Here is a 10,451-nt window from a genome sequence, read left to right on the forward strand (position 1 = left end):
AGTTCACCCATGCATCAGTACAAGTACTCCAATTGCAAAATCCTTGAACATGTTGTTACCTCCTAAATTCCTGTCCACCTTTCCCACAATCTATTTCAATTTCAGATTTACAGCCCTGTCACAGCTCAGGAATGATCCTGATCAAAGTCACAAATGAAAGCTGTGACTATGACAATGATGCATCATCCTCTCATGACCTATCTGCAGCCTTTGACATAGCCAAACCAAATATCTCCCACCCTTATTTATCCAATTGTCACCAGAGCATCTCCAGCAACAGCTTTTCTTCCTGTCTTGATAGGTACCTTTGGGATCCCCAATGGTCTCTCCTCGGTCTCCTTTTCTCCCCTTTACAGATATGCAGCCTCCTTCCATGTATACGTTGATGGCACCCAGTTCTAGGTCTTCAGCATCCTCCAGTGTCTGACATGGTCTTGCAATTTTCTCACGGTAAACAGTGAATCCTATGCCATTGCCTTCAACCCCATCACTAATTTACATTCTCTTTGACACTAATTCCACCCTCCTCCCTAGCCATCAACTCGGGCTAAAAGAGACTGCTCAAAACCTCCTTAACTGTCCTATTTCACAATTATCCAGCCCACTTTTTCTGACCGCTCTCTTTGGTTAGTAACTATTTAGCTTTGATTGCACTCCTATGTACACTCCTAAGCACTAGCTTAGGACATTTCCCAATAGTTCCCCTGTCCTCCATTATTGCCGCTGGTGGTTGCAGTAGGAATGACGAACAAGCAGGTTTGTGGCAAATTATTTGATTGCATGTTGTAATCTGAGAACAGTATGAGGTGGCTAACAAGAGTGGCAGTGTGAATAAGTACAAGGACAATTATGCAGTTATAGAGAAGTTGCAAATTTAGCATCATTCAGCTCCAATGTCTGGGCCACTGCCCAAATACAGGGTTTTTCTCTTCATTTGCAAACATTAACCATCAGCATTTGGCAAAGGGAGAAAATTTACATCAGATGAACAGTGATAATCAAAATTCTAGATTGCAGAAATGCAAGTCAAACAAATTTGCCCAAAAGTAACCTCACCAGCACAGGCCTATGAGGTAATAATTTTGCTACTTAAAATGCACACATGCCTCTACAAGTCGAATAGCATGACATCAGAGATTATTTCAGAATTTATATTTTAATGTAACTTATTAGAAATATATAGGAAACTACCAGATATTCCAAGCACTCACTTCCTTCAAGCAGAAAAGCTGACTTTTTTTATGTGAAGAAAAGCTGATATAACACAGGACTATTCAAACCCACGGTCTTTCTGGGGTAATTAAGTTGCTAATAAATTAGCTTTAGGCAAAATTGCTTTCACTGGCTTATCGCATGGGATCTGGGGTAGCCAGCAGCATCACCAAGTGAACACACTTGGTTGGCTGAAACCAGTTGGAAAGAATCAGGAACCAGTGCTATCAGCATACATTGTTGGTTTAGCTGCAGACCAGGGAGCTCTGTGGGCTCTGTGTAAGTAACGCTTACATGAATACTCATTAATTTACCCCCATTACAAGCTGCCAATGCTGATCTTGGTGCTCAGATTTAACTATCAGTGAGCAGAGTTGATAATACACCTTTAGACCTACAGATTTCAAACCTGAAGAAACTAAAAAATTAGGAATAAAAGTAGCCGTAAGTATTTCACCAAAATTTCCCAGGCCAGAACATCAGGATTGCCATACTGCACTTTGGATGGCCCAGTTTTACCAAGGATATGAAAACAAAATCACAATATTTTCCTGGGATATGCAGATCTTTGAGGCATTTAGAACTTACTGAATGCATTTTTGAACCACACAGACTACGAGGGTCTTTGATCTGTGCTGATTTCCCCAGCGCATAACTCTTGAGTGGTTGAGAACCGTATCATTCAAAATTCCTGCCCCCAACCACCATCCATTGAGACCTATGGAAGTGTGCTAAATATGGTCACTGATGAGGACAGAATGGTTCCCATAGTTGAATAGTCTGCCAATAATCCCTGCCAGGGTTTTCAGCAAAGGGATCAAGTTGGAAAGAAAAACAAAACATTTTACCACAGAAATTTCCAACTGCTAGGTAAATGCATCTCCTGGTACAGTATTGAACTAATTGGACTATCAAGGTCCCCGGTTTGATCCTTCATTGGTTCTGAAGTAACTTATTTCAGTTACGACAGCAATGAGACAACCTTAGCCCCAAGTGCACTTGGCCTGTCGAGGGAGAAATCCAGCCAACAGTAACATTCTAGGTAATTTCCCGGTAAATCCTTCTGGAAAGCATGGTTGGCATTGGTCACGGATCAAATAGACAGTGACATCTTCCAATGTAAGTGTAGAAAATTGTACGTTATTTAAAGTACTAGAAAGGTGCATAAAGAGCCATGCCCCAACTTAACAACTGCAGCAAGGGAAAACTCGATTTTCATACGCCCACCTACACCAGTATAGGCAAGCTGTTCAGGTGCCTATTTTGTCCTTGCAACGATCTACAACTTGGGATTTTGTAATCCTGTTCAATGTGTTATATAAACACAAGGCGCTTCACACACCGAGCTACAGACATATTAGGACAGATGGCTGGACTTCCGGGTGCGGCGATGACCAGCTGAGTCGCACGTTTCGGCAGCTCCCTGTGAAACGGACTTTTGGGCTCTTGATAGGAGCCCCAACGGCAATTTTGACGGCTAAAAACACTGTGCGGTAAACCAGAAGGGAATCCCCCCTGGATACGGATGGAAAAAGGAGAGGGAAGTGGCCAGATTGCAGTGGATCCTTTAGAACAGCGGCAAGGAAGGCAAGCAAAAACCAAGATGGCGTCGGAAGGTGGCAGTTTAACATGGGGCCCTGAACAACAAGAGTTCTTGAAATGCTGTGTGGAAGAGATCAAAAAGGAAATGAAGAAAGAGCTGTTGGCCCCGATACTACAGGCGATCGAAGGGCTAAAGGAGGAACAAAAGACCCAGGAGCGGGAGCTTCGGGTCGTGAAGGCAAAGGCAGCCGAGAATGAGGACGATATACAGGGCCTGGTGGTGAAGACGGAGACGCAGGAGGCACATCAGAAACGATGTGTGGAAAGGTTGGAGGCACTGGAAAACAACGCAAGGAGGAACAACCTGAGGATTCTTGGTCTTCCTGAAGGTGTGGAGGGAGCGGACGTCGGGGCATATGTGAGCACGATGCTGCACTCGTTAATGGGAGCGGAGGCCCCGGCAGGTCCGTTGGAGGTGGAGGGAGCATACCGAGTGATGGCGCGAGGACCGAGAGCAGGAGAAATTCCCAGAGCCATAGTGGTGAGATTCCTCCGTTTTAAGGATAGAGAAATGGTCCTTAGATGGGCGAAGAAAACTCGGAGCAGTAAATGGGAGAACGCGGTGATCCGCGTTTATCAAGACTGGAGTGCGGAGGTGGCGAGAAGGAGGGCGAGCTTTAATCGGGCCAAGGCGGTGCTTCATAAAAAGAAGATAAAATTTGGAATGCTGCAACCGGCAAGACTGTGGGTCACATATCGAGAGAGGCACCACTACTTTGAGACGGCGGATGAAGCGTGGACTTTTATTGTGGAAGAAAAACTGGAATGAGCGGGTTATTAAAAAGAACGTTCGAACAAAGTGGCGGGGCGAATGTGGGGGGCAAAGAGGGGTTTTATGTACTAATCCTGCGATGTGGTAACTTTTCTCTCTCCCACAGGTGGTGATGGGGGGAGGAGGGGAGGTGGAGGAGATGGGGCGTTGGCCATTGGGGGCGGGGCCAAGGGAGAAGCGCGGGCTTGGTTCCCGCGCTATGATAATCATGGCGGAAATAGAGAAGCAGGAAGGAGGGGGCGTCGCACGGTGCGAGCCGAGGTCACGGGGGGAAGCCGAGGTCAGCCAGTTTGCTGACTTCTGGGAGCAACATGGGGGGAGTAATTACGCTAGCGGGGGAGTAATTACGCTAGCGGGGGGTCTAGCGGGGGGGTGGGAGGGGGAATTACTGGGTTGCTGCTGCTGGGGAGAGGGGGGAGCTGGTATGGGAGAGGATGGGCGGGGGGGCACCGCCTGGGGGAGATACAGCTGCGTGGGAACCGGGTGAGGAGCTGGAAAAAGGTGATGGCTAATCGACAAGGGGGGGGTAGGAAGCCCCCCAACTCGGCTGATCACGTGGAACGTGAGAGGGCTGAACGGGCCGATAAAGAGGGCACGGGTACTCGCACACCTTAAGAAACTTAAGGCAGATGTGGTTATGTTACAGGAAACGCACCTGAAACTGATAGACCAGGTTAGGCTACGCAAAGGATGGGTGGAGCAGGTGTTCCATTCGGGGCTAGATGCGAAAAACAGGGGAGTAGCTATATTAGTGGGGAAGCGGGTAATGTTCGAGGCAAAGACTATAGTGGCGGATAACGGGGGCAGATACGTGATGGTGAGTGGCAAACTACAGGGGGAGACGGTGGTTTTGGTAAACGTATATGCCCCGAACTGGGATGATGCCAATTTTATGAGGCGGATGCTAGGACGCATTCCGGTCCTAGAGATGGGAAAGCTGATAATGGGGGGAGATTTTAATACGGTGTTGGAACCAGGGCTGGATAGGTCGAAGTCCAGGACTGGAAGGAGGCCGGCAGCAGCCAAGGTGCTTAAAGATTTTATGGAGCAGATGGGAGGTGTAGACCCGTGGAGATTTAGCAGACCTAGGAGTAAGGAGTTCTCGTTTTTCTCCTATGTCCATAAAGTCTACTCGCGAATAGACTTTTTTGTGCTGGGTAGGGCATTGATCCCGAAGGTGAGGGGAACGGAGTATACGGCTATAGCCATTTCGGATCACGCTCCACACTGGGTGGACTTGGAGATAGGGGAGGAAACAGGAGGGCGCCCACCCTGGAGAATGGACATGGGACTAATGGCAGATGAGGGGATGTGTCTAAGGGTGAGGGGGTGCATTGAAAAGTACTTGGAACTCAATGATAATGGGGAGGTCCAGGTGGGAGTGGTCTGGGAGGCGTTGAAGGCGGTGGTTAGAGGGGAGCTGATATCAATAAGGGCACATAAAGGGAAGCAGGAGAGTAAGGAACGGGAGCGGTTGCTGCACGAACTTTTGAGGGTGGACAGACAATATGCGGAAGCACCGGAGGAGGGACTGTACAGGGAAAGGCAAAGGCTACATGTAGAATTTGACTTGCTGACTACAGGCACTGCAGAGGCACAATGGAGGAAGGCACAGGGTGTACAGTACGAATATGGGGAGAAGGCGAGCAGGTTGCTGGCACACCAATTGAGGAAAAGGGGAGCAGCGAGGGAAATAGGGGGAGTGAGGGACGAGGAAGGAGAGATGGAGCGGGGAGCGGAGAGAGTGAATGGAGTGTTCAAGACATTTTATAAAAAATTATATGAAGCTCAACCCCCGGATGGGAGGGAGAGAATGATGGGCTTCTTGGATCGGCTGGAATTTCCCAAGGTGGAAGAGCAGGAAAGGGTGGGACTGGGAGCACAGATCGAGGTAGAAGAAGTGGTGAAAGGAATTAGGAGCATGCAGGCGGGAAAGGCCCCGGGACCGGATGGATTCCCAGTCGAATTCTATAGAAAATATGTGGACTTGCTCGCCCCGGTACTGACGAGGACCTTTAATGAGGCAAAGGAAAGAGGACAACTGCCCCCGACTATGTCTGAAGCAACGATATCGCTTCTCTTAAAGAAGGAAAAGGACCCGCTACAATGCGGGTCCTATAGACCTATTTCCCTCCTAAATGTAGATGCCAAGGTCCTGGCCAAGGTAATGGCAATGAGAATAGAGGAATGTGTCCCGGGGGTGGTCCACGAGGACCAAACTGGGTTTGTGAAGGGGAGACAGCTGAACACGAATATACGGAGGTTGTTAGGGGTAATGATGATGGCCCCACCAGAGGGAGAAACGGAGATAGTAGTGGCGATGGATGCCGAGAAAGCATTTGATAGAGTGGAGTGGGATTATTTGTGGGAGGTGTTGAGGAGATTTGGTTTTGGAGAGGGGTATGTTAGATGGGTGCAGCTGTTGTATAGGGCCCCAGTGGCGAGCGTGGTCACGAATGGACGGGGATCTGCATATTTTCGGCTCCATAGAGGGACAAGGCAGGGATGCCCTCTGTCCCCATTATTGTTTGCACTGGCGATTGAGCCCCTGGCGATAGCGTTGAGGGGTTCCAAGAAGTGGAGGGGAGTACTTAGAGGAGGAGAAGAACACCGGGTATCTTTGTATGCGGACGATTTGCTACTATACGTGGCAGACCCGGCAGAGGGGATGCCAGAAATAATGCGGATACTTGGGGAGTTTGGGGATTTTTCAGGGTATTAATTGAACATGGGGAAAAGTGAGTTGTTTGTGGTGCATCCAGGGGAGCAGAGTAGAGAAATAGAGGACCTACCGTTGAGGAAGGTAACAGGGCACTTTCGTTACCTGGGGATCCAGATAGCCAAGAATTGGGGCACATTGCATAGGTTAAATTTAACGCGGTTGGTGGAACAAATGGAGGAGGATTTTAAGAGATGGGATATGGTATCCCTGTCACTGGCAGGGAGGGTGCAGGCGGTTAAGATGGTGGTCCTCCCGAGATTCCTCTTTGTGTTTCAGTGCCTCCCGGTGGTGATCACGAAGGCTTTTTTTAAAAGGATTGAAAAGAGCATCATGGGTTTTGTGTGGGCCGGGAAGACCCCGAGGGTGAGGAAGGGATTCTTACAGCGTAGCAGGGATAGGGGGGGGCTGGCACTACCGACCCTAAGTGAGTATTATTGGGCCGCTAATATTTCAATGGTGAGTAAGTGGATGGGAGAGGAGGAGGGAGCGGCGTGGAAGAGATTGGAGAGGGCGTCCTGTAGGGGGACTAGCCTACAGGCTATGGTGACAGCCCCATTGCCGTTCTCACCGAGGAACTACACCACAAGCCCGGTGGTGGTGGCTACACTGAAGATTTGGGGACAGTGGAGACGGCATAGGGGAAAGACTGGAGCCTTGGGGGGGTCCCCGATAAGAAACAATCATAGGTTTGCCCCGGGGGGAATGGATGGGGGATATGGAATATTGCAAAGAGCAGGAATAACGCAACTGAAAGATCTGTTTGTAGATGGGAAGTTCGCGAGTCTGGGAGAACTGACCGAGAAATATGGGTTGCCCCAAGGGAATGCATTCAGGTATATGCAACTGAGGGCTTTTGCGAGGCAACAGGTGAGGGAATTCCCGCAGCTCCCGACACAAGAGGTGCAGGACAGAGTGATCTCAAAGACATGGGTGGGGGATGGTAAGGTGTCAGATATATATAGGGAAATGAGGGACGAAGGGGAGACTATGGTAGATGAACTAAAAGGGAAATGGGAAGAAGAGCTGGGGGAGGAGATCGAGGAGGGGCTGTGGGCAGATGCCCTAAGCAGGGTAAACTCGTCGTCCTCGTGTGCCAGGCTAAGCCTGATTCAGTTTAAGGTATTACACAGGGCACATATGACTGGAGCACGGCTCAGTAAATTTTTTGGGGTGGAGGATAGGTGTGCGAGGTGCTCGAGAAGCCCAGCGAATCATACCCATATGTTTTGGTCATGCCCGGCACTACAGGGGTTTTGGATGGGGGTGACAAAGGTGCTTTCAAAAGTAGTAGGAGTCCGGGTCGAACCAAGCTGGGGGTTGGCTATATTTGGGGTTGCACAAGAGCCGGGAGTGCAGGAGGCGAGAGAGGCCGATGTTTTGGCCTTTGCATCCCTAGTAGCCCGGCGCAGGATATTGCTAATGTGGAAAGAAGCCAAGCCCCCGGGGGTGGAGACCTGGATAAATGACATGGCGGGGTTTATAAAGCTAGAGCGGATTAAGTTCGTCCTAAGGGGGTCGGCTCAAGGGTTCACCAGGCGGTGGCAACCGTTCGTCGAATACCTCGCAGAAAGATAGACGGAATGGGAAAAAGAAGGCAGCAGCAGCAGCCCAGGATCGGGGGGGGGGGGGGAGAGAGGAGGAACCAGAAGGACTCTCAGGGTTGTTAATATATACTGTATAGTATGTATAGGTCGTTGCTACAGATAATTATATATTGGACTGTTAAATTATATTTTTGGAGAGTGTTACTTGTGACAAGGCAGTTGCCAATTAGGGCTAGTTTTCATTTTTGTTATTTATTATTTATTCATTTTTTGTTTATAAAATAGGTCATTGTTATTTGTGTTGTTATAATATTATGTAAAGGATGCACAATGTACTGTGTTGGTTGACCAAAAATTTTCAATAAAATATTTAATAAAAAAAAGGACAGATGGCTAAAAGTTTTGTCAAAGCAGTAGGTTTTAAGCAGCATCTGAAAGGAGGAAAAGGTTAGGGACTTTCAGACAGGGAATCCCAGAACTTAAAGCCTTGGCATCTGAAGGCTTGGCAACGAATGTGGAGAAATTACAATCGGGGATACCAAGATGTCAGAATTAGAGCAAGGACCTATCAGAGGGTTGTGGCGCTGGTGGTTGGAGATAGTGGGTGGCAAGGTCACAAAGGGATTCAAAAATAAGGATGTGAATTTTAAATTGAGGTTGAGAAAATAATTTCTGTGAATCTTTCTATTAATTACCTCGACTAAACAAATCCACAGATCTCAAAATAAAATATATAACTGACTTAGGGATGCCGTTTACTGGCTAAATTTCCTGATGTATGCTCTTGGTTTGAATTGATATTTTGGGCAGGGCTTGGGTTGGGAATGAGCAGCGCACTGCAGAGATAAATGATAGAATTTAACTTTAAAACCCTTTCCCACCATCATCGTGCATGCTCAAAATAAATTGCACTTCCAAGGCAAAAAATATATATTGTTTTACCATGGCTATTGCAATCCAATCTTATAGCAAAAGACTTCACAACCTTTCGGTCAGGAATGAGAAGAGATAGGTAGAGTGGGCCCACATTCTCTGGAATTCAGAACAATGAGAGGGCTTGATTGATAGGTTAAGATACTGAGACAGTCTGTGGCTCGGGAGTTGAGAAATAGGGGTCATAGTCTAATACAAATTGGCCATTTACTATTTCCCATAACAAATTTCATGAAATTTATCACGGATTGGCTTAAGAAGCTGAATTTCCTCTGCTAGGGGAAATCCAGAATGAGAGAGAGCATGAATTTAAACTAGGCAATTTGGGAACAAAATCCACATGGTACACAAAAAGCAGATCATACAGCAACAGCCTGCATCCCTCCCATGTTTGTAACAAATAACAATGTTTACTGATTTTTTTTGGTATCATTACATTTCTTTTGTAAAGTTTTACATAAAACTATTCTGTTGCAACAAATGCTAACTTAGTATACTGACTGTACTATATTTTTTTAATAGTCAGAGGTTTGTTTCTCCCTCAGCTAATTTCAATGGTTGGCCGACTGTGTTTTGCGAACTTGGATCACAGATCATTTGGCACTTTTAGCCTCTGTGTCTTGAAGAAGAAATATGAAATGAACACGTCAACATTCTCTCGGAAGGCTTCCTGGTACTGATTATTCGCAGTTTAAGTTTATGAGGGATTTTGTAAACATCTTCACGTTATTTGAGGTATGCAACAGAATACTACCAATTCCAACTGCACAAGAGGCTACAGGTTCAGACGAATAAGCTTAGGACTGATGGTGTAAACGACTACTTTGGTCAAGTTGATCAACAGCTAGAACAGATCACCAGGAACAGTGGCTAAATAAAGCAAGAAACACTGGATTAATTTCAGCAGCTGAGCACTTAACTAGCAGGGGGTTGAGCTGCTATTCTGGAAGGGCGAGATCAAATGGAATGAAGCTCTACAAAACCTATCTGGTGATTATGTGATGAGTCTGTGTTCAGACAAGCAACTTGTCTGCACCAATGATTTACTGTGCAGCAAACTCGTTCAAAATACAAAGCAGAACTCGCTTGCTGTGCCAATACAATTTTCTTATGCACAGTATACACACTTTTAGTAATTTTAACATCTTGTGCTCATTTCAAACACATCTTGATTCAGATCACAGATCTGCAGTGCTACACTTAATACAAGTCCCACCAAGATATTCAAGCTTCAACATTTTACTGATTTCTCTTTCTCCTCTCCCTTTATGTTTAAGGGGTAGGTGTATTTAACATATCAATACTAATCCATAATACCTTCAATCAGTGCTCTTTAGCACATTACTAAAACTCCTAATTCATCACCTCAAATTATTCTGTTATACCTCTCCTCCCACCAATGAAAGATCCATAATCATTCGTAAGTCTCAGACATCAGGAGAGTAAGTCGTTATTCTGCAAACTGCACAAAGCAATTGGACAGCAGTCTGGTCCTGTATTTCCTTATTGTTCACAAGATAACTCAGTGTACGGTAAAATGTGATAAATTAACAAAATAAAATTAAGTACATATTGTCCAGGTAGCTCCATTTGGTCTTTCTTATGAGAGGTGAGCCCAGGATCCCATTTCCCTCAATTTCTTCACAGTTGGGAAAAGATTAAGTAG

The 10,451-nt window shown here is 46.5% G+C and overlaps 1 long non-coding RNA gene across 1 annotated transcript; it reads left to right on the forward strand.

The window, feature by feature from the left end:
• Positions 1-271: 271 nt before the first annotated feature.
• Positions 272-9,871, forward strand: LOC140393568 (uncharacterized). The gene is made up of 2 exons (XR_011935668.1): positions 272-756; positions 9,331-9,871. It is a non-coding gene; the product is annotated as an uncharacterized lncRNA (long non-coding RNA).
• Positions 9,872-10,451: the final 580 nt, after the last annotated feature.

This window comes from Scyliorhinus torazame, chromosome 17, assembly GCF_047496885.1.
Source record: "Scyliorhinus torazame isolate Kashiwa2021f chromosome 17, sScyTor2.1, whole genome shotgun sequence".
Lineage (NCBI taxonomy): Eukaryota > Metazoa > Chordata > Chondrichthyes > Carcharhiniformes > Scyliorhinidae > Scyliorhinus > Scyliorhinus torazame.